The sequence below is a fragment of the Podarcis gaigeae genome (assembly GCF_964106915.1).
Source record: "Podarcis gaigeae genome assembly, chromosome: 13".
NCBI lineage: Eukaryota > Metazoa > Chordata > Lepidosauria > Squamata > Lacertidae > Podarcis > Podarcis gaigeae.
The window spans coordinates 52,472,987-52,495,136 of NC_139689.1; the positions used below are offsets into that span (position 1 = coordinate 52,472,987).

The 22,150-nt window shown below is 42.8% G+C and overlaps 1 long non-coding RNA gene across 1 annotated transcript in view; it reads left to right on the forward strand.

The window, feature by feature from the left end:
* Nucleotides 1–22,150, forward strand: part of LOC310830262 — a 77,372-nt gene that overhangs the window by 38,927 nt on the left and 16,295 nt on the right. The window contains exon 3 of the long non-coding RNA XR_014557509.1: nt 515–604. This is a non-coding gene — a long non-coding RNA (uncharacterized lncRNA). The remainder of the gene's footprint in view (nt 1–514; nt 605–22,150) is intronic.

Genomic DNA, 22,150 nt, shown 5'->3' on the forward strand with positions numbered 1-22,150 from the left:
CAGAAGTGAGGAAACCTTGTCTGATCAATCAGTCCTTACAGGCACCAGAGTTCTCTTGCAACTTCTCTCTGTAATCCAATATATCTACTGAAAATTGGGGCCCAATGTCAACTTTATTGCAAAGGGAAAAAATAAATCTGTCATTTAATGCATATGGACAGTGTATTGAACATGTCAACAATCAAAGTTATAATTAGAGGAACATCCCCAAAATTGCATGGATGGCTGTCATTCTAATGCCATCTAGCACGGAACTTTGGCAAATGCACACTATATTATCTACATCAGCAAAATGCATCTGTTACTCTCCACCTTCAGTAATTTTAGAGACCTAGGATACATGTACTGGTGTACATTTGCCATCAAATCACAAATATCACAAAATACAATACAGCATCCAAATACATTTCATTTGTGTTATGCCTCGTCGGTGAGGTTTCTGTGAGAAAAAGCAGGGGAATTGCAATAGCTGACACCAGGCCACTCGACACTCTGATCCTGTTGTTTTCTGCAGCTGCCCTGGCCGTTCTTGCAGCTGTTCTGAGACTTGCACCTACATGCACTAACAAGCCCCGGAGGGCTGGGGCCACGACTGCTTTAACAGGTCAGTTTTCTGAAATTACCCGTCCCTAGTTTTCTGCTCATAAACCATTTCATTGTCTGTCCAAACACTGCCCATCAATTTTGTACCTAGTTTATCCATGAGCTCCTGGTTGTTGGTCTTGTTAGCAAGGAAATGCTCCTCCTTTCTTTGAACAGCTTTGCTACCTGTGAAGCTCACTTGCATACCAACACCTTGCGACCATCTCAGAGGTACTTCCGAAAAAGATAATTCACACACGTCACAAATTCCCTTTGCACAGAGGGGCTACATTTTATTCGGTCCTTAAGAAGTGGACCACCATCTAAACTTCCACAACAAGGAAAACTTGATGGACTCTCCTCTAATTTCACTGCCCATTATGGCCCACAGAGCTTCAACAAGGACGGGATCACTTGCCTTTCTCAGGAGTCCAGAAGTAATGATGGTTTCTGACACAACTGATATTAGAAGTTTCGTGATATATCTTCACTTATACTCTTTGCTCCCAAAACCAAACGTTGAAGAAGTAACTGTAGGTGTGTATGTATGGTGTCAGATCCTACTTCCACAGCATTAGTTAGGGTAAGTGTTACAGTGTAACAGCTGCAACTTGATTTCCTCTCTTGAATGTGTATTGTGAAATACTTTCCCCCCAGCTATTGACCTCAAAATATTCTTCCCAACATCTTTACAATGTAACTGTTGACCTAAAAACCACTCCATTTGCTGTTTCATAGAGATGGGTAATTGCTGAATGAGTTTCTATCCTGGAGACAATCACAGATAATATGAGTGGCTACACCATCTACTTCCTGCCTGGAAGTGGCGCTATACTTGTTCGGTGCTGTAACTTCTGTTTCTTTCTGCACAGGTTGGCACTGCTAGGAGCTTACCCAGGTGTAAAACCTCCAGTAGTGCTCTTCAGATTCCTCATAAAAACATGTTGAGTTGAGAGAACTGAAGAGAGCCTTGCTAAACACTGAGCTGTCTGGTGAATGCAATGGCCAGGTGAAAACAGCATGTGATTATCTGGCTGTTGCTTCTCATGAACAAGATCTGCTGCCTATAGATGTAGACCGAATCTGAATACAGGCCATCATTAGTTGCTTCAGAGTATAAGGCCATGCCTAGCACAGACTGCGAGTGAAGACACCTGTCAGGATTGCTGGAGAGATCCCAAGACAGCCTGGCTCCCTGCCCTCGCCACCTGCCTGGAATTAAGGCCAGGTGCCCTGAAGGAGGACACAAATGAAAAGAGAGGTGTGGGAGGGCCATTTCTGACTTAGAAGAAGCAGAGAATGCTAAGAAAGGGGGAAGGATGAACAGAGGAACATTTAATGGGAGGCAAAGAAGCAGAAAGAAATAGCAACGAAGGAACATTACAAGAAGAGTTAGGCCATCTTCATCTCTCACCCATGATGAGTTGTGGCTCTTAGATCCAAGGACAGGGACCCAAAGGGGCTTTAAGCCCCTTTCTCTGACATGAAATGGGGCTAAGATGTTGTGGCCTTAAAAGCGTCACAATGCCAACTTCCTGTTGATTCACCTATAAGGAATTTCCATAAAATAGCAACCATTTCCATGTACAGCAGCCACAGACGAACTGTATGAGGATGAGTCATAGACTTCTTTGTGGTATCAATTCTTTGCTGAGATCTGAACAGTGCATCTGTGAAGGATAGCCCCTGCTTATGCCACTTGACACCATATTAATACCATAAAGCTGTTTCATCTCATTATCTATAGTTCTAAGGTGGATTCTTCACTGAAGCCACTGGTTTCACTGCTTGAACCTGCACCTGCAACACAGCTATCCTCTCCCAAGGTCTGTCTTGCTGTTGTTGCCTTTGTAAAAACAGCATCTGAAGCAGCATCTGCCAAGGAAATGACCTCTTCCCACTTACTTTATGGTCATGACAATATATGTGCAATGCTACTGGAAGCATTAACCAGTTCAAGGGCTTCCTGTAGTCCTGATTCAGCCATCAAATACATTAAAAAACACCCATCTTTGTGTGAAAGCCACCTAGACATTGTACCTTGATTGTACACTTTTTTCAGGTTTTCCGGTACAATTAGTTAAGTGTTTTCTACCACAGACATTGATTAGGGTTGACGTAGCTTATTTGCATGCAAATTTTTGAGTCTAGTTAGATAAAGGTCCTGCCCGTGGCACTCGTACCAGTTATTAGTAGAAATCTGACTGAAATCTTGGCAAGAGGTGTTATTTTATGCATAGTCTGGGTCAGGCCAGGCCATGTGGGTCTTGGAGAGCTCAATGGTTGTAAGAGGTTCCATAGCAAGACAAGTTTTCAAATGGGGTCATGGGATTGTAAGACATAACATTTGTTCTATCAGAAGGTCCTTTGAATAAGTCCCATCTAGAACACTGGTTTATGAAGACGGCTTGTGCAGTCCCATAGGGGATTCCACAGACTGAAGCTTTGAGCAAATGTAGTAAGCAAGAGAAGATGCATTTTGCTGATGTGCAGAATTGTTTTTACATGAGTTTACCAAGGTGGCGCTGTGGGTTAAAGCCTCAGCGCCTAGGACTTGCCGATCGAAAGGACAGGCGGTTCGAATCCCTGCGGCGGGGTGCGCTCCCGCTGCTCGGTCCCAGCGCCTGCCAACCTAGCAGTTCGAAAGCACCTCCGGGTGCAAGTAGATAAATAGGGACCGCTTACCAGCGGGAAGGTAAACGGCGTTTCCGTGTGCGGCTCTGGCTCGCCAGAGCAGCGATGTCACGCTGGCCACGTGACCCGGAAGTGTCTCCGGACAGCGCTGGCCCCTGGCCTCTTGAGTGAGATGGGCGCACAACCCCAGAGTCTGTCAAGACTGGCCCGTACGGGCAGGGGTACCTTTACCTTTACCTTTACCAAAGTTCAGGTTGCATTAGAATGGAGGCCATCTTTGAAGTCTCCGATTTTTAGAAATGTTCCTGTAATTATAATTGTCTGGTTTTTTCATGATTAAGATATTGCTTGTGTGAATAAAATAAGTCAGGTTTGGTTTGTTTTGCAAACCATTTCAAGTTAAGCTACTGGACTACAGTTGGGAGGGAGTGCTAAGGATTTTACTGCCATCTACTGACACTAAAATATTGGAGTGGTGTTTTGGTCTTTAGCTTCCTCATTTTTGGCAACCAGTTTGGTTCAGATTACCTGCAACATAATGCAAGCCATTAAGATCTAGACACCTTTATATCTAGAGGCGTGTGGTCCGTCAGCAGATGTTACCTGTGGACCCTCCTGAGGAGATAAAGAACCTCCATTTCAGTAGGCTGGTTTGTTTAAGGACAGTGGGTGACTCAGCCTCATCATTAGAATTTTTTTCCCCTCAACTTATATTTTGTTTCCAAATAATAAAAAATGGTAAAGATCAAGAATGCCTGAATGCTACTAAGCTGATCTCCAATCTAAACACTACTTTTAAAAAGCCTTGAGTCCAATGACCAATTAATGTGTATTACATTAATCTTTAACCACAGTCTGCTTTCCAGCTCACAAAGTGATTTTTAAGTTCATTGATAAGAGAAATCAACCATTCCCCAGAGTAGCAAGGCTGCACCTCTTCCAAGAGTGAGTGGCTCTCTGACTTCTAGTTATAGCAGATGCCCCTCAGGCAGCCTGTGCCTTTGGCATCCTTATTTTACAGATGAAACCATTTTGCACCGATAAAAGAAATTCCCAGGTAGAACTGAACAAATATAGGAACTTTGCCAGTATTAGAAAGTTTCAAATGTTGCCATTCAATGTGCAATTTCACATTTGAAATTCAAACAAAGAATTTTAAATTTTATCTCAAAAATCGGCATTTGATTGTAGTAGCTTTCATTTATTTATTACGTTTATGAGGTACTTTATAAAAAGTCCCTAAAAACCAAAAAAGTATTGCACAATCAATCAATCAATCAATCAATCAATCAATCAATCAAATAGCATCTCCCACTGCATGTCAACTATCAGATAAGGTCAAATATTAAATAATAACATCAGCACAAGTGCGCCTGCCCATAACATCTCTTCTTTGGTATAATACTGTCACTCATGTCTAAACAGGCAGGAATAAAACTGCAGGTTTCCCTGGGCCAAATGGCATCAGTGGGCAGACTTCTTGCACCATATGATGTGGCAGAATGTGGCACTTGTCTCTAGTTGTGGGACATAATCGATGGATACGTAGAACTATGCTGCATATGGGTTACCTTGACTAGGGGTGACATTACAATTCACTTTGTAGCTTTAAAACACATGAGAAAGCAGAGACGAAGTATGTAGCTGTGGCTTCGCTCCCCTGTTCTTTCCTGGGGCATCTGTTCACAGCCCTCCACATTCTGCTTGGCGCAAGTCAGACCCCAGATGTATCAGGAGGGGAAGAAGTAGACAAAAGAGCTGTGGAAGGAAGAGCGAGTCTGAAGGCTTCTCTTTCCTCAGAACTTCTGCTGCAACAGTGTGAATCTCTAGGTTGCACTGGGTTGCCTCTGGCACACCTGTGTGTATCGGAGGCAAGTCCCTCCAAACCTGGGTTGGGCTGCTCAAGAACCTTGCCCTAGAAGGGAAGATTGGCATTAACCACCTCCCTGGGCCAGCCAGCTGCCCTCTGCCTGCTAGTTTTTATCAGCCAAGAGGGTCCAGGGTCTAGAGTGCAAGTGGTCACCCTGACTGATCCCAGCACACTATCTACCGTATTTTTCGCTCTGTAAGACGCACCAGATCAGAAGACGCACCTAGTTTTTGGAGGAGGAAAACAAGAAAAAAATATATTCTGAATCTCAGAAGCCAGAGCAGCAAGAGGGATTGCTGCGCAGTGAAAGCAGCGATCCCTCTTGCTGTTCTGGCTTCTGGGATAGCTGCGCAGCCTGCATTCACTCCATAAAACGCACACACATTTCCCCTTACTTTTTAGGAGGGAAAAAGTGAGTCTTATAGAGCAAAAAATACGGTACGTCTTCAAGCCATACTAACGGAAACTTATCTAGTGTAACAGGACTAGAAAGTGCTCTGGACACCACTCAAGACTCTAGTCTGAATTTCTCCTAATATACATGGTTGCATGCAATTTTGCATACACATCACATCTTTGCAAAGCAATTTCCCCTTACATAATAAATAAATTCTATTCTGCCCCCTCCCAACTAATATCTGCATTTTTGTACACATTACTTGGCTGGAGACTGCACTGCAAAATTTGGGGAAGTTTGGGTTTTGGATTGTATATTGTTTTGCAAAGTGTGGATTAGTTAGGCTTGCCTTTAAATGCAAGCAGAATCAAATCCTCTCTCCCCCGTTCCTAGCTGTGGCTAACTATATATTTCTTTTTTATGTAAAAAGTACAGGAGCCTGACCAGCCTAGCTAGCACTGAGTGAGGTAAAACTTGCTTTTGTAAGCATACATTGCACTGTAGTTTGCTACAAAGCAGCTCATTTTAACAACATTTGTTGTGATTACTACGTACCTGGCAGGATGTGCAATCTTCACTGCCTACATACTTTATTTTGGTGCGATATATAAACCTATAAATTAATTCCTAAACAACATAATGCAGCCCAGTGAGCCTTAGAAATCAGTCAACAATAGGTCTTTACTTCAGCGTCATTCTGCACGGCTCAGGAAGGGTTGAGAAACTATGTTTATTGCTTCTGACAGACATCTTCTGATCAGTGTCAGCAAGAGGATCAGGCTGCTAGGGCAGGAAAGGAAGGCAAAAGGAAACCCACTGATAGTTAGCAGCTGTTTGCAGCTGATTTGATCCTGAACAGCTAAGTCAGTACTTCCACCAGCAGAATAAAGCTTCTAGCAGGAAATAACTGCAGTTCTTCCATCCCCCGTGATCCTTCCTATTTGTCCCTGAGGATTCCCCAGAGGCCACCCCCTTCACTGGGCCTGCTCTGACACCATCTCAGATGCTTCAGCGTGGCTGGAATTGGTCCTTGAAGTGGAATGATGCCTCTTGCTTGAGAGATGTGCCCACATGTGACTTTGTGGCTGGAATGCATCCTACAGAACAAAGGTGAGATCCACCTGCTTGACTCCACCCACTTTTGTCTCTGGTCCTGCCCACCACAGTGGTACCTCGGGTTACAGACGCTTCAGGTTACAGACTCCGCCAACCCTGAAATAGTACCTCGGGTTAAGAACTTTGCTTCAGGATGAGAACAGAAATTGCACGGCAGCAGCGGGAGGCCCCATTAGCTAAAGTGGTACTTCAGGTTAAGAACAGTTTCAGGTTAAGAACGGACCTCCGGAACGAATTAAGTACTTAACCTGAGGTACTACTGTATAAGGGAATGTGGCCCCGCAGCTTAAAGAAAAACAGTCTCCAACACTTCTATGGGAAGTCTTGGGAGTATCCATTACAAGGGATATTTCCCTGTGAGGGAAGTACTGGAGTCTTATAGAGACTCTCCTCCCTGCAAGAGAGGGGAGTGGTTGTGGGCGGGAGCGTTAGCCCCCTGCCTACATTACCTGGCTGGCGCCCACGCCCCTCGGCAAGCATCCAACCAGTTGCCTGGGGGGGGGGTGTTTAGCAGCCTTTTGCTGCGGCGCCAGCCTCTCCCCGGCCTCATTCTTCGTCGTCTCGTCGCGAGTCACCCACCCTCCACTCCCTTTGAGTTAGGGCTTAGGTCATTGGCCTTGCTATGGACCTTAGGTTGGTCACCCTGGTTGTCTAGGGGGCCTGGTAGGAGTTTTTCCATTTGGCATTAGGCTTTTTAGTTTTTTCGCCTACCTCGTAGCAATCATCACAACTTTTGTGGTATTGGTGGGTAGGTTAGGCATTGGAATAATGTGTTGTGGTGTGTCGAAGGGCTAGGTGTGGCCATCGCCTATGCCTTCAATTTTTGGGTATTCCGTTAAAGGAATCTGGCGGTCGTGTATTCTGTCCGATGCCTGCTTGGCGGGAGGCCATGGCATGACCCTCGGTGACATCAGGGGGAGAGCCTATAGTTGGATTAGCTTCAACAGGCTCCACCTTCTGGTGAATAAACCCACTTCTTTCAGAAATCCAATGCCTAAGCCAATACCTTTTCACTGCTGTAATCAATAAAGTTGTGGCCTTTCCTTGCCCATTAACCTTATATCACGTGTCCTTGTGTATTCTTTCCACATTGCGGGGATCGGGTCCTCGAACCACAATGGTTTGTTGCAGTTCTAGTAAAATCTGTTTGTTTTTAATTTACAGATGGGTCATGGTGAAGCTGGAGCAGGCATACCCCCCCCCCCCGATGGATAACACTATTCTATACAGCAGTATCAGAGCTCCCCTCCCCCCCCCAGCAAAAAGTATACAAAACAAGTCCCTTGAATATTTTGGTTGCAGCTTGCTACAAAACTCAGACCCCCCCCACCTCCTTTCCTGGCTGCATTCAAATTGCTAGCTGGTTCCCTCCAGCTCCACCCCAATAGGAATGGTGTGTGGAGTAACTAGTAGACCCCAGCCATCAAAAACTATTAATACTCGTTTAATCAAGCACTTTTTACCTTTCAGTACCCATTAGGAAATGCTCTTTGGCAGTCCTCTTTTCACAAACATAACACTACGCCCATAAAAAATATAATGCATCAAAATTAGTCAGCAGCACAGTTAGTAGGTTTAAAAAGCAACAACCCTTAATGATTTGACAGCCTGCTAAAATGAGTAATAATGAGAGAGAGAGGGGGGGAGAGATACGCCCTCTGTATTTGCATAATATTAAGGGATCAAGCAGACTACCAGGTATCAAAGGTAAGCTCTCTGTTTCAATAGGCATTTGGAAGCTGACTGTGCTGGTTTCATTGCAATTTATTTTTATGTTTTAAACATATACATATACATTATACATATACATATACATATATAATCCATTGATGTTTAATTGTATTTTAATTATTGATTTGTCTATGTCTGTAGAGATTCTTAAAGGTAAAGGTAAAGGACCCCTGACAGTTAAGTCCAGTTGCGAACGACTCTGGGGTTGCGACGCTCATCTCGCTTTACTGGCTGAGGGAGCCAAAGTTTGTCCGCAGGTAGTTTTCCTGGGTCATGTGGCCAGCATGACTAAGCCGCTTTTGGCAAAACCAGAACAGCGCACAGAAACGCCATTTACCTTCCCGCCGGAGCGGTACCTATTTATCTACTTGCACTGGTGTGCTTTCAAACTGCTAGGTTGGCAGAAGCAGGGACCGAGCAACGGGAGCTCACCCCGTCGTGGGGATTCGAACTGCCAACCTTCTTATCGGCAAGCCCTAGGCTCTGTGGTTTACACCACAGCGCCACCCGTGATTCTTACCTTTATCTATAAGCTGACTTGAGTCCCATCAGGGGAAACAAACAAATAATAAACAAACAAACAAACAAATAATAAATATGTGGAAACAATAATTCAGCCTGACTATCTAGGTCAGGAGTGGCTTGGGAGCTGCATTCACCATTTGCAACCTTCCAGGGGCTGCATCTCAGCCCCAAAGTGGTACACAACAGCAAATCAGCTGAGGAGGAGGATTCCCCCCCCCATTCATCAGAAGACTGCTCTGGTGGCCAGAGTGGGGTGGGGTGATTGACACACACCTCAGAGTGCTGGCCAGCTTTATGGAATGCCTTATGGTGCAAATTGTACCTTCCCCAAATCCTTGTCCCTAGATTCTCATAAAGCACAGACCTAGCCAATAGGGCTACCCAGTGTCAGCCCTATTGAATTACGTGGGGTTTACTCTCAAGTATGTGGGTTAGAATCCACATAGCTATTTGTGTTCATATGTTTAATTGTCATAATTCCTCCAATCAATTTTGAATTTAGGACATGCAGGATAAGGAAATTCATTTATTTGCCAACTATCTTGTAGTACTTTTTTCCCTCCATATCATGTGTACAATCCTGAGGCTTTCCTTCAAATACTTAAATTCTGGAACCTTGCCTGAACAACAGGTATGATTGTAGTTGCTGCTTCGCATTGTAATTCCTATTATATGTTGAAATATGACATGATGCTTTTGTTTTTATTATGTATTTTCTGGTTTTCATATATTGTGATTTTATGTTGCAAACTGCCCTGAGATCTATGGGCAGTATGCAAATTTTTAAAATGATGATGTTGATGAAGAAGATCATTCCCATGATGAAGAGCACTTTAAAAATAAAAAAGGTTTGTGGTGCTGAGAGAGAACTGAAAAATGGACTGCCCTCCCATGGCCCTACTGGTTCTCACTGGTATTTGCAGGCCCCTCACTGGGAGGCAGCTGTGGCAGGAGCAGCAAAGAAAGTCAAGACACTGTCTTGGGATCGAAATGGGCACAACGTTTTATTGATTACAGATGTAAGTAGGCTTTGGCACAGGAACAGGGTATGTACCCTGAATCAACCAATCCAGTTGCCGGCTGATACTCTATTAGGGTAGATCCTGAGGTTAAGGACACTCCCCGCAAGACACAGATCTATAGGGCGATCCTGCCAGGCTGCCACTTGTGGGTTTCTATGGCCTGTTGGCTCCCATCTGGGCTTTCAGACAGAAGCCAGCCCCTGGAGCCCTTTACTGGGTACCCTGAATTTGATCATGGCTTGTGGTGGCGGGTGGGGCATCCACCCCCAAGTTTAGACTAAGTATCCTGACAGATGGGCTCTTGCAAAGTCCTACTGGTTCTCACTGGTATTTATGATTGCTAGGCCAGCAATAGGATAGCAATTTTCTCATGCACAGCTCCTAAGCCTGGTCTCATCCTATACTTTGCTTGTACATACATACATACATACATACATACATACAGGACTTCTCATTTATCTCTGCTGAATTTCAGCTTGTTGGGTTTTACTCACTGTCCTAACCTGTCAGGGGAATTTTGAGTGTTGGTTCCACTATGGTACTAGCTATCTATTTGGGTCATCTGAAAATCTGACAAGCAGCCACTCTACTCCTTTGTCCAAGTCACTTATAGAAAGCTTGAACCACACAGGGACTAGGACAAAGTCCTACCTCACAACGTCCCATACTTTTCTTAGCCAGTGATCAGTTTTAGGGAGATTACCATTTCTCTGGGATTTTGCTCTTATCCTTGTTGTTATCAGAGAATTATTGGCTTATTAATATGGATAAAAACAAGTATTGCACATTGTATGCCTATCATATAATATATATAGTAACACATGAGGCTTGACGCATGTGCCACTATATATGTGTGTACAATGTGCAATACAGTACTTGTTTGTATTAATATAAATAAGCCATGGAAAACTAAAGATGTGTAAGGTAATAAAGGGGAGAAACTGGAACCCAGGGGTGGGGTGAGGGGAAGTCTAGAAAGGATGAATAAGTAAGTACAGTAATTCGGATGTTAAATTGAAAATAAAATATGAAAAATATTAATAAGACAATATTTTAATCCTTTGTTTATATAGGGTTAAGCACTTTCTCTTTTACCTTATTTCTGCTGGTCCAGAAGTGTCTTAACTATTCAAATGCTACAGTCTGTATAATGAAGAGCCAATTTGCTGAGCACTGCCAGGCGGTTTTTGTTTGTTTGTTAATAATGAGTTACAATTTTTAAAGAAGACATGAGCCATATCCTATCTATCTATTTATCTGCAAATGCTTTTCAGCATTCTGTAGTCCCAGTTCAATTGGTTACACATAAACAAGGCTTCAGTGTGACACTAATTGAACAAGAACATGAGTGGGGTGGCACATCAATTTGCATGGAAGAACATGGGCTGTGAATTTGGGATGCACACCAGAATGCATATGCTGTCCACAGGAATACAGCATGGAGAGACAGTAGCCTTACCAGTTGGATGTGCAGTTGCATGCCCACCCCCCTTGCGCCCCCAGCAAGTGCCATGTGCACAAAGCCTGGTGTGGATCCCCTTAGCCAGATCATATTTCTGTGACTGATTTGGTGATGCTTCCAGTGATCCATTTTTTTTTTGAGTTTTATGTTAAAAGGTCAACAAAGCATAATCGTTTTTGAAGAGAACTGTATCACTTCATGTCTCAAACACTAATTAAAGAACTCCACTCGACATTCATGTGAAGGCCCACATCAAGCAGTTAATGCAACTTGTTACTGCAAGATTTGTTCTGACATATCCCTTGCAGCAGAGTAAGATGGGAAGAAGGCATTTCTTTAGAGACTGCCAATAGGCAGCCAATAAGAAGCAAAGGGGCTTTTGCTTAATGAGATTAAAGATTTTTGCTGACATCCTAATTGAATCATCTTGAAATACAAATGTCTTCACCCAGAAAAGTAAGAACTCAGAACTAGTTCCACTCCTCCTTCAACCATCCATAAACTCAAAATGATGTGTGCTAGGAGATTAGCTTATGCACTCTTCCCTGCTAATTTTTAGTACCACCAGCCAAGCCAAGAAAAAAACAACAACTTAAGAATTAACTTGTTTAAAGCGTAAAGCAAAGCCATCATTTTAGCTCCCCAAAACAGTAACAGATATGTGTAAAACACAGGTTGTGAAAAAGATGGCAAGGGCTTCTCAAAGGGCATATCAAAAGTTTCTCACTGAGATCAGTAGCAACAGATAATGTCACTTACATCGAAATGTGCTTTAACTTGCATGAGGACTTAAAAAAAAAAGCAGACAAACATCTGTGAAAATGTGGAGAAGTAAACTCAGTATTGGGAAAATGAGACTCAGAGACACCAGAATGAACAGATTTGCTCATTCCTAGTAGTCATGTACATGCACCAAAGTCAGGATCTATCTGTGGGCTGAATCCTGAAGCACGACAGCTTTCATGCATATGCTGAAGTTTTGGGAGCAGGGACTAAGGAGTGAAATAAATGTTTTAAGCACTAACACATTTTTTACAAGGCTCTCCAAAATGCAAATAAGGAACAATACAAGGGCAAATCTTTACCAGGAAACAATACTAACCCATTGGAAAGAAGATATTCTTACTTTGGTTGCTTCTAGGTGATGTGTTTGCGTGGCGAGTTCCCGCCCCCCACCAAGGATAAATAAAGATACCAGACACCATAATTTAAGGTTAAATGGGCGAATTAGGCCACAACTTTATTGAATTCAGGAATGAGAGGCATTGGCTTAGGCATTGGTCCTATCGACTATCCGGCTCCAGCCCATTTGCTGGAGACACGGGAAGGGTTAACACCATAGAAGGGGAGTCTCCTGCTGAGGCACCTCAACTAGGAGCTCCCCCGGGTCATCGCTCGGGGGCGTGCCTTAGGCCCACACCTCCATAGGCTTCGGACAGGGCCACGTCCCCTGGAGTCCTTTAACGGACCACCCTTCGTTCACTGGGGGGGAGGTGATGGCGTTCCTCCCCCTCCATCCTCTTAACCCCTTCTTACCAATGCCTAACCGCCAATGCCAAGGAGTTGTGACGAGTTGCTACGAGGTAGGCGAAAAACCAAATGGCTGTAAATTGCCAATTGGGAAAAATTCCTACCATGCCCCTTGCGGCGACAGACCGAAGTCCATAGCAAAGTCAGAAACCTACCTAAAGGGAGGGAGGGTGGGAAAACATGGGGGCTAGCCAGCAAAAGAGGGCGAGCCCCAGCCGCGCCAGCCCTAAATAGGGCAGACCACACCCCCACCCAGCCACCCGATTGGCTGGCTGGGTGGATGACGCGGCCGGGATTCCCCTGCTCTCGCGGGGGCTGAAACCAGCCCCCGCTCACGTGGGGTGGGCGTGAAGCCCGCAACCCCACCTCCTGGGCAGGTCGGAAGTGGCTTTATTCAGCATTCATTCTGATTTGTTTGAGGGAAGGTAAATTTCCAGTGCATTTACCCCTATCACTTTTCTTACTAAAAAGAAAAAAGTCAAATTTGGGGGCTGGAGTTTTTGTAGCGCAAGAGCTCCAAATCAATTTAAATGGCAGAACATGAATTTTCCAGTATGTGTGTGAATCCCATGTGCAAACAGTGATAGCCTAGAAGTGCCCTGTATCTTAAAGGGATATGTTTTGGTCAATGGCCTCACATTCAGAATCTATTTGAAACATTTGGGTAGCTTAGGGGCAACCTATTTTGCCAGTGGTAATGTGGCCTACAGCATCCAGCAATTTTGGAAGTTGCATTCTAGGACAATTGGCATGAAGATTGCAGAAGATTTTATCTTTGGAAAGCTGGTAAGTTAAATCCATCTCCAGCAGGAAGAGAGAATCGTTTCTCCCCAAAAGCAGAGATTATTGTTAGCCATTCCAGAATGCTAACTGTTAAAGCATTCACTCTCAGAGATACTCTAATGAAGACTGAAGGTTTATATAGGCTTGGTTGGTCCCCATGGTAACAGCCTTTCTACTGGGTTACCATAGGAATGGTAAAAGCCTCTATAAACCTCCATTAATAGAGCATATACTCTCTCCAAGCCGACTCCTAGAGAATACACCTTAAATATTCAATAATTAAGGGAAATGGGTTCTGCTTGTCGTGAAAGCTTCCAACAGTTTCAATAGCTAGATATTAGTTTACATTAGAAATGGAAGCCATGTAGAATTTCACAAGTCACATTAGGGGTGAGTAGTATTAAGAAGGAAACAATCTATAGCCAAATGTGTAGCTGACCATACTCAGCCACAGGTCAAGGGCAACGTTCAACTTCTCTGAAAATAGTTCAAATGCTTTGGTTATCAGTCTCTATAGATCCTCCCCAAGCCCAGTTAAATTTTGGTGAACAAAGGTTCTCCTATAGTAAATAAGTTTCATTAAAATAACCCCGGCTAAATAAAAAGGACCACCAGCTAATTAGTCACTTCAGTTTTGCAAACATTTCAAAAGAGCTTTTGTTTTTCTAGAGCCATAAATTCTATCTCTTTAATTCTGCTGTGCTTGTAACAGAGCTAGTACTTGAAAATGTGCCAATTATCTTAGATAACTCAATGAGATTTCCATTTTGTTAACCTCAACGACTGAAACACCCAAGGCATTTCCTACAATAAGAACAACCAGCGCAGGTTTCAATACAGTTTTGGCAATGCTCGGGCAACTGTATCTATGGCAGCAGTCCATAAAATCACCAGTGATGGAACATTCGATTATACCAACTACTTTTCCAAACAAGATTGCATTTTTTTTGTCTTGTTCACATAAATAGCTGATGAGCTGGCAAAATGGTTCCTGGATTGCACAGCTTCAAACAGTTGAATGCTTCCCAAGAGGAAATAAATCTTTGCACACCCAAAACTAGTAGAAGGCAAGGTTTGAATTCTTTCCCAGACATCTGGGGTTGTCCGTACAGGGTACTTTTTATAGAAATTTATTCAACCTTGGTGTTTCTCCTACTTTCAGTCTGGAATGGCACAGCCCAGGCACAAATTTACTAGTTGATTTGTACAGTACTTGTGTTATGGAATAAGCTACCCTCTGCAATACAGCAGGCCTCAAGGGTGGTGTGATCCTGTCACTTACTGAAAACCTACTTCTCTCCCCAGGTGTTTTCCTGATCACTGTTGCCAGTTTGTAATGACTCCTGTTATGTTCCAATGCTGGTGGTTTTTTTTTTTTAATGAATGGTAATTTCCACAAACAGTTCTTTAATGGTTGAATTTAATTTTCATATACCAAACTGAGGACCGTAATTCTTCATATATTCAAATTCAGTTTTGGCATCTTTAGCCAAAAGTGTCTAAGAGGCAAAGAGTCTTGGAGGAAGAGTCTTCTTCTTCTTTGGCGGTCACTCATAGCTGAGTAAGATTGTCTTCCATAAACACGGTTTTAATAATGAGTCCGTAAGTGACTGTGGAGGCCAGTTCTGGATCCACATGTCCTTCCATAGTGGGGACATTGGTTTCCAGGTGGGAGTTGACCACGGTGTGGATTTGCCAAGCGTGCCTTCCTCTTAGCATGTTTCTCCCTTGCGTCCTGAGTTTGAGTGTCTTCAAAGCCTATGACACCTTTGGTAAAGGCTGTTCTCCAATTGGAGCGCTTGCAGGCAAGTGTTTCCCAATTGTTGGTGTTTATACTACATTTTTAAAGATTTGTCTTTAAACCACTTTTGTTGACAACCAGCATTACGATTTCCATTTCTAAGTTCGGAATAGAGTAGTTGCTTTGGAAGATGATAATCAGGCATTCGCACAACATGACCAGTCCAACGAACGATGTTGAAGAATCATTGCTTCAACACTGGTGATCTTTGCTTCTTCCAGTACACTGGTATTAGACGATATAGGTGGCTCTGGAAGAATGGTCAACAACCTGGCTATCACTAAGGAGGTATCACTGAATGGATTGGCCAAAGCGGGAGGAGAGAACCATTTGGGAATCAGGGTTCAGCTTCCCTCCTCCTTTCACTGGTTGAAGATGAGCATAAATGAGAATTACTCAGCCAGTCTTCTCCTGTGGCTGGTGCTGGAAAAACACAGAGGCCAGATTTGCTCTCTGCATGAATTCAAAATTGTTGAATTGTCTACAGTAAGATTAGTTGGGATGCTATTTCTGTGAGCCTTTTCACCTTATGCTGAACCTGCTTATACATGTACTGTGGTACCTTGGTCTAAGAATAGTCCGGTTTAAGAATGATTTGGTTTACAAACTCTGCAAAACTGGAAGTAGTGTCTTGGTTTGAGAAATTTACCTTGGTCTGAGAACAGATCTGAATGGTGGAAGGGCACCGGTGGCGGGAGGCCTCATAGGGGAAAGTGTGCCTCAGTTTAAGAACGGTTTTGGTTTAAGAATGGACTTCCGGAATGGATTAAGTTTGTAAACTGAGGTACCACTGTAAATAATAAATCAATATTTTATCATAGAAATGTCATATGTCTCCCATGGATCTCATTCTAAGGAAACCAAACCTTAGGAAAGCTCTTGCTGCTTGGAGGGTGGGGTGTATGTGAGAATATTTATACCCTGCCTCCCTAGGGAACCCCCCACCCCATATCAACATTTAGAAAAAGTTCCTGCATCCCCCCCCCCTTATGAGGGGGTATTCTGAGCCCTTGGGATCCCTTATGGTCACGCGACGTTGGATTGCTTGTTGCTCATTTATGTGCTTAAATAAAAGTTGTGTTGAAGCTTGAAGTCTACGAGTCCTTTCATAATGGGAATCTATCTGATATGTTGGATAGCTGTGCTGCTGACAGAATTTTCAGCAGATGAATCTATCTGCATTCAACCCTTCCCCCATTATATGTGTGCACAATCTTTGGCCATGGGTTAGCCTCTCTGATCTCTGCCACCTGCACTCTCTTGTCTGCACCCCTGATGGAAGGAATGGGTCACCCTAACAAAATAAATAAATAAATGCACAGGATTCTGTTGAGCGGTTTTGGTCCTTTTGGGAAGCAAGCAAATAATTCAAGACATGGAGTAGTGCCTTTTATTTTCTGGGAGCAACGAAGGAAGAACATTTGATCTAAGAAGATCTCGTAGCAGCTCAGCAACAGAAGTTGTTTGTCTCTTCTCTGGGACCAACACAGCTAAAACATCCCAACACTGCTAAATATAACCATACTCATTTTAAGTTTTTAGATTACTGGCAGAAAATGAACACTTCATAAAAGATTAGCACATTTTAACATCTGGCACCCTGTATTTTTATATTCTGAAAGTTTCACATGTTTTGGCATACCAGGAAAAAAAAAGCACGACACCAAAAATGCTCAGTTTTCATTGGGTTCTTATTTTTCCTCAGATATGCCATACAGCAATGTATTAACATATAAAATACAATGAAATTTCGGCTTTTATTAAAACCAAGACTTCCATGGACTAAAAGCAAAACAAAAACTCCCTTTATCTTTTTAGTTTCCCTTTTCTAAACCTTTTCCAACTCTACAACATCCTTTTTGAGGCAAAGTGACCATAACTGTACACAGCATTTGATATTGACAATTTTATTTTCCTTTCCTCATGATTTCGAGCATGAATTTTGCCTTTTTGATAGCTGCTGCACACTGTGCTCTCAACCTTTTCAGGAAAACACAGATATCCTTCTGCTCACATAGCACTACACCACCCAGTCACCTGCTAGTCAAACTAAAAATAAAGTGGGGTTGAAGGACCAAAAATGTATGTGGGTCTGCCTAAGTTTGGGGCTGGACCTTCTTAACAGAGAGGTCCCTGATTTCGGCCAAATCAGTTAAATTATTTGCCAGTTGCCAATGAATGTCTTCACAGTGAGGATTCACAGGAAGACCCTGGACATTGGGGAATGGGTGTTTCCAGTAGGTTTCAACACAGCTGGCTTTTAACATTACAGGATAGATTTCATACAAAACAGAACAGAAAGATGAGCACATTCTCAGCCAAGTAACCTTAACATCAGTAGTAGTAGTGATAGCAGAGTAGGTGTCGAGCTATCAGCCATCTCTGGATTAGACCAGTGGGATAAGCCAATGGGGCCTCCTGTGAGGGGAGAAGGACAAACTGGCCTCCCTTGGATTGACCAATTTATACTATTTTTATCGTCCCACAGTCTGGACTATAACCAAATTCTGACCTTTACCAGAGAACAGCTATTTACATCCCATCTCCCCCCCCCATCCCAAAATGTACCTTCCACATTATCAGGCTGAATGCACCTGAATTGTGGAAAACAGACTTTTTTTTATTAAGATTGTGTACAAAGTATTCAAGCACATCCCAAGATGTTCCCCCACCCCTTACTTTCATTCAAAACATTGTGTCCCTGTTAGTCCCATCAAACCACAAAACTTATGTCTAATCATGTCAAGACTTCAAATTCAGATGTCAGGTTCCACGTTTCTGTCTCATTCACTGATGACCTATGGGAACTTTATATCCAACTTCTCTCCACCTGCTACACCAAAGTAGATACTATCTGGCTAAAATTAAATCAATCCTTGAGATTCCTTCGATTTCAGGAAGCATATCCTATCTGAAACCAGGGTGGGAGGGGATATTTTAAAAAATCTCTAAGTCAGCTTTTTGTCAGATATTTGGAGCACTATATAGACAAAATCGTTTGGTGGAAACATGGTGAAGAACAACAGCTTTTTTGTTGTTAAATACCACAGTGGAAATTGGCACCGATTTGTAACCAAGTATTTAGATGCCACGCTCTAGTCTGTGCCTCATTTACTATTGAATAAGCAGGTTACTAACTGCTGTAACCATGTAAGACATAAAATGGTCACTCAGGAACGGACTGACAGGGCTGCCTGTCGGGGAGTAAAACAAAAAGGATTTCTGCTCTGTTTGTGGGGCTACTGCTAAAAACATATATGCAAGATTCTGAAGAATAGCAGTGGTTAATTGGTGTCCCAGAATGATTTTGCAAATCTAGTTCTGTTATGAGCTCCTATTTGATACTATTTTTTCCTCATGTTTTGCCCTGAAACTTCCACACTGAAGGCAGCTTCCCAATTAAGCTGGCTTCTTCTGTTGCCTCTGCATTGTGGAATAAAATTGGTCCTACCAATTCAGTGTCTTTGTAGGTCAACATTGTGAGCAGATGAGTCGCAGCAGATGAAGCAGGAATGAAGCAAAGCTACTGGAATTTTTGCTTTGAGTTTGATCAATTCTAGCACAGGAAATGTTTGTGCTTTTACCTTGTGATTACCTGGCAGGCTCTCTTGAAAGATGGGTCCTTTAGTTACAGACCCTCCTAGTGCCCTTATTTTCCAGGGATGTCCCTGATTTAGAGAAACCGTCCCGGTTTATGATTTGATCCCGGAATGTCCCACTTTTCCTTAGGATGTCCCTATTTTCATTGGAGAAATCTTGGAGGGGATGGAGTTATCTGACCCTCGAGCCGTCTGAAAGCAATCCTGTATAGGGAAGTATATTTTTTATGTTTAATGTTTTAATATATGTTGGAAGCTGCCCAGAGTGGCTGGGTCAACCCTGTCAGATGGGTGGGGTATAAATAGTAAAATTATCATTATGGAATGGGAAGTCTCTATTTTCATCAGAGAAATGTTGGAGGGTATGTGGTTATAATAAAAAAGAAAATAATATGTATTAAGACCCACACTTCATTAACAAATACACACACACACACACACACTATAATATACAATAATAAAAGAGGACAAAAATGTCATTTTATAATGGAACAAGTTAATCTCACATACATTTCATGCTATTAACATTTTAAAAATATTAATTTGTGAAGTTGTTCACACCAGTATCCGAAAAACCCATTTCTCTTTTTACATATGCTGTGAATTGACTCCATTTATTTAATTCTTCTGGATAATTAATTCCATGTTTCATCACTGTTGACAATTTAATCAAGCTCCGTTGTTCCCATTTTTTTTTTATTACAACCCCTAAATATGGGGTATATCCTGGTATATCCTGCCACCCACCTTTAAGAACCAAACTCTTGCACTGTTTTGCCAGATGGACTTTTCTCTTATTTTGATACCTGCAACCTTCCCATGCCGTCCATAATTCTTCAGCTGCTTCTCCTGTCTTGAGGCCTGTATAAACCTTGTGCTGAGGCAGCCTGTGTCCAGATAGGTTTTCCCACTGGCTGCCTATTATTTGAAAATACTTGGCTGGAGGCAAGTATTCCCTGAATACAAAAGGCCCTTAGCTAGGTGGCATCCTACCTTTCAAATTGTACTCTAGTGTAATTTCATTACTGTCATTCAGCCTTTCAGGAATCTGGATGTGTATTCACACATCTGCCTCTCATTATAACCTCAACAGCCATGTAGTTTGATATATGGTAAGTAGCTACCTAGGATAGGACTTTTGGGCTGCAATGTCCAGAATTTGGAGCAGACTCCAAAAAGAGTTGCTTGGTTTTCGGCAGGCCTTGAAGATGATTTTATTTAGGTGGGCCTTCTGCAGAACTTTGGTTTTCTGAATTCTGCTACTATTTCATAGCCATGTTTTTTTGGCTAATAAATCAATTCTTGTTCCTTAGGGACTATTCATGTTAACATGGTAATAAAAAAGCTAATGTTCCATAGCCTTTGTCCCATGAAGACAGAGTAATGTCATTGGGGCTCCAGAAACTGGAACCTTGTGAGATCACATTACTCCTTTCCACCCAATCATAGAGAGCAGTTGGGAGGGACCACGTTGACTTGATGTGAAGGACCAATGCCATTTCCCCTCCCTGCCCTCTGGCCTACAAATATGGTAGCAAAGAAGTTAAACAGCACATCTGGTTAAGGGTATTGCTTTGCATTTTGTGTTGAAAAGCCTCTAACACAGCCTTTCTCAACCTGCGGGTCCCCAGATGTTGTTGAGCTATAACTCCCATCACCCCTAGCTAGCAAGGCCAGAGGATGATGGGAGTTGTAGTCCAACAACATCTGGGGACCCACAGGTTGAGAACCGCTGCTCTAACAACTTGCAAACAATGCATCTCAGAGCACACACACTCCCTTGCCCCTAGGTAAACCTGCATTTCACATATGCAACTCATCCTTATTTTATCGAACAGCTGTCTTAAAATTAGATATTTGTCAGCTGTGAAGTTGCTCCCTAATATGGTACAATATAGTCGATCTTTACGCACGTTAATATGTTATTTGCATAAATACATTCCATAGAATTAAATATTTTCCGATGTATCTAATAATGGTAACCTGCATTTCTAGGGAAAGCTTTTCACAGATGGATGCCAGCATGCTGTCAAAAATTTGTTGTTGGTTATTCAGTAAATAAATATGTGATTATTTATAATCTGCAAGTGCAGTGGTAGCTTCCTGAGATATGCTTCAATTTGACCTCTCATAAATTGCTGCCCCAAAATCTTCAGTTTCGGAAGACTCTCAACACTTTGGCGAACAAACAGTTAGATATTACCCCCCTCTTAAAAATCATTACAGAACACACCCCCCCCTGCAGATTTTGCTATAATTGAGGTGGAACTATGCACATGTGCTGGCACTGGCACATGACACTTGAAAGTGTCTTATTCCAAAACAAAACATCGGTTCAGCCACGATGCTACGGCATCTCAAAGGTGACAGCTCTTCCAGTTGTATTTTGGGGCACACACACTCTGAGTCTAGAGTGGATTTCATGCTCTTTATTCAGCTCATAGTGGTGAGCAGGAATGAATGTCCCCTCAAGTATCTGCTTTATATACATTATTTACACAATGGGCTGAATTCTCCTGTAGGCCAATCAGGTTGTGGATTCACTTGAATCTGGAGCCGGATTGGGTGGCTCCTGCAGACCAATCATACTGCTGGATCCTATTCAACTCAGTACATAACACAAACCTTTTCCATTTATGCATATACTGGCAATTACTGGCATGGGGATGCACAGGAGAGGGGACAGAATTGCAGCAGTTTGTGAAGACTACATGTACAAACTTGACTCACTGTGGTGAGTGAGTGAATAAGATTAGCACCCATTGTTGTGCTTCTTTCTTCTCATGTTTGAATACACATCTGTTGTAAGTGTAGCTCAGGGAATGAGAACATGTGTTTGTTTGCAAAGGTTTCAGGTTCAAACCTGGCCATCTCATTTTTTTTTAAGGTTCAAGAAGAGGTAGAAGGGCTAGAAAAGACCTCTGCCTGAGTCCCCAAAGGGTCAGAGTAGGCTTTTTTCAGCTGGAACTTACCAGAACTCAGTTCTGGCACCTTTCAGCTGGGCTCCATTGTCCTTATAAGAGAACAAGGGAGGCGTTGATGATGTGTTCCATCCCCTCTTTTTCTAGAAAAATAGCACTGGTGTGGATACATTGGAT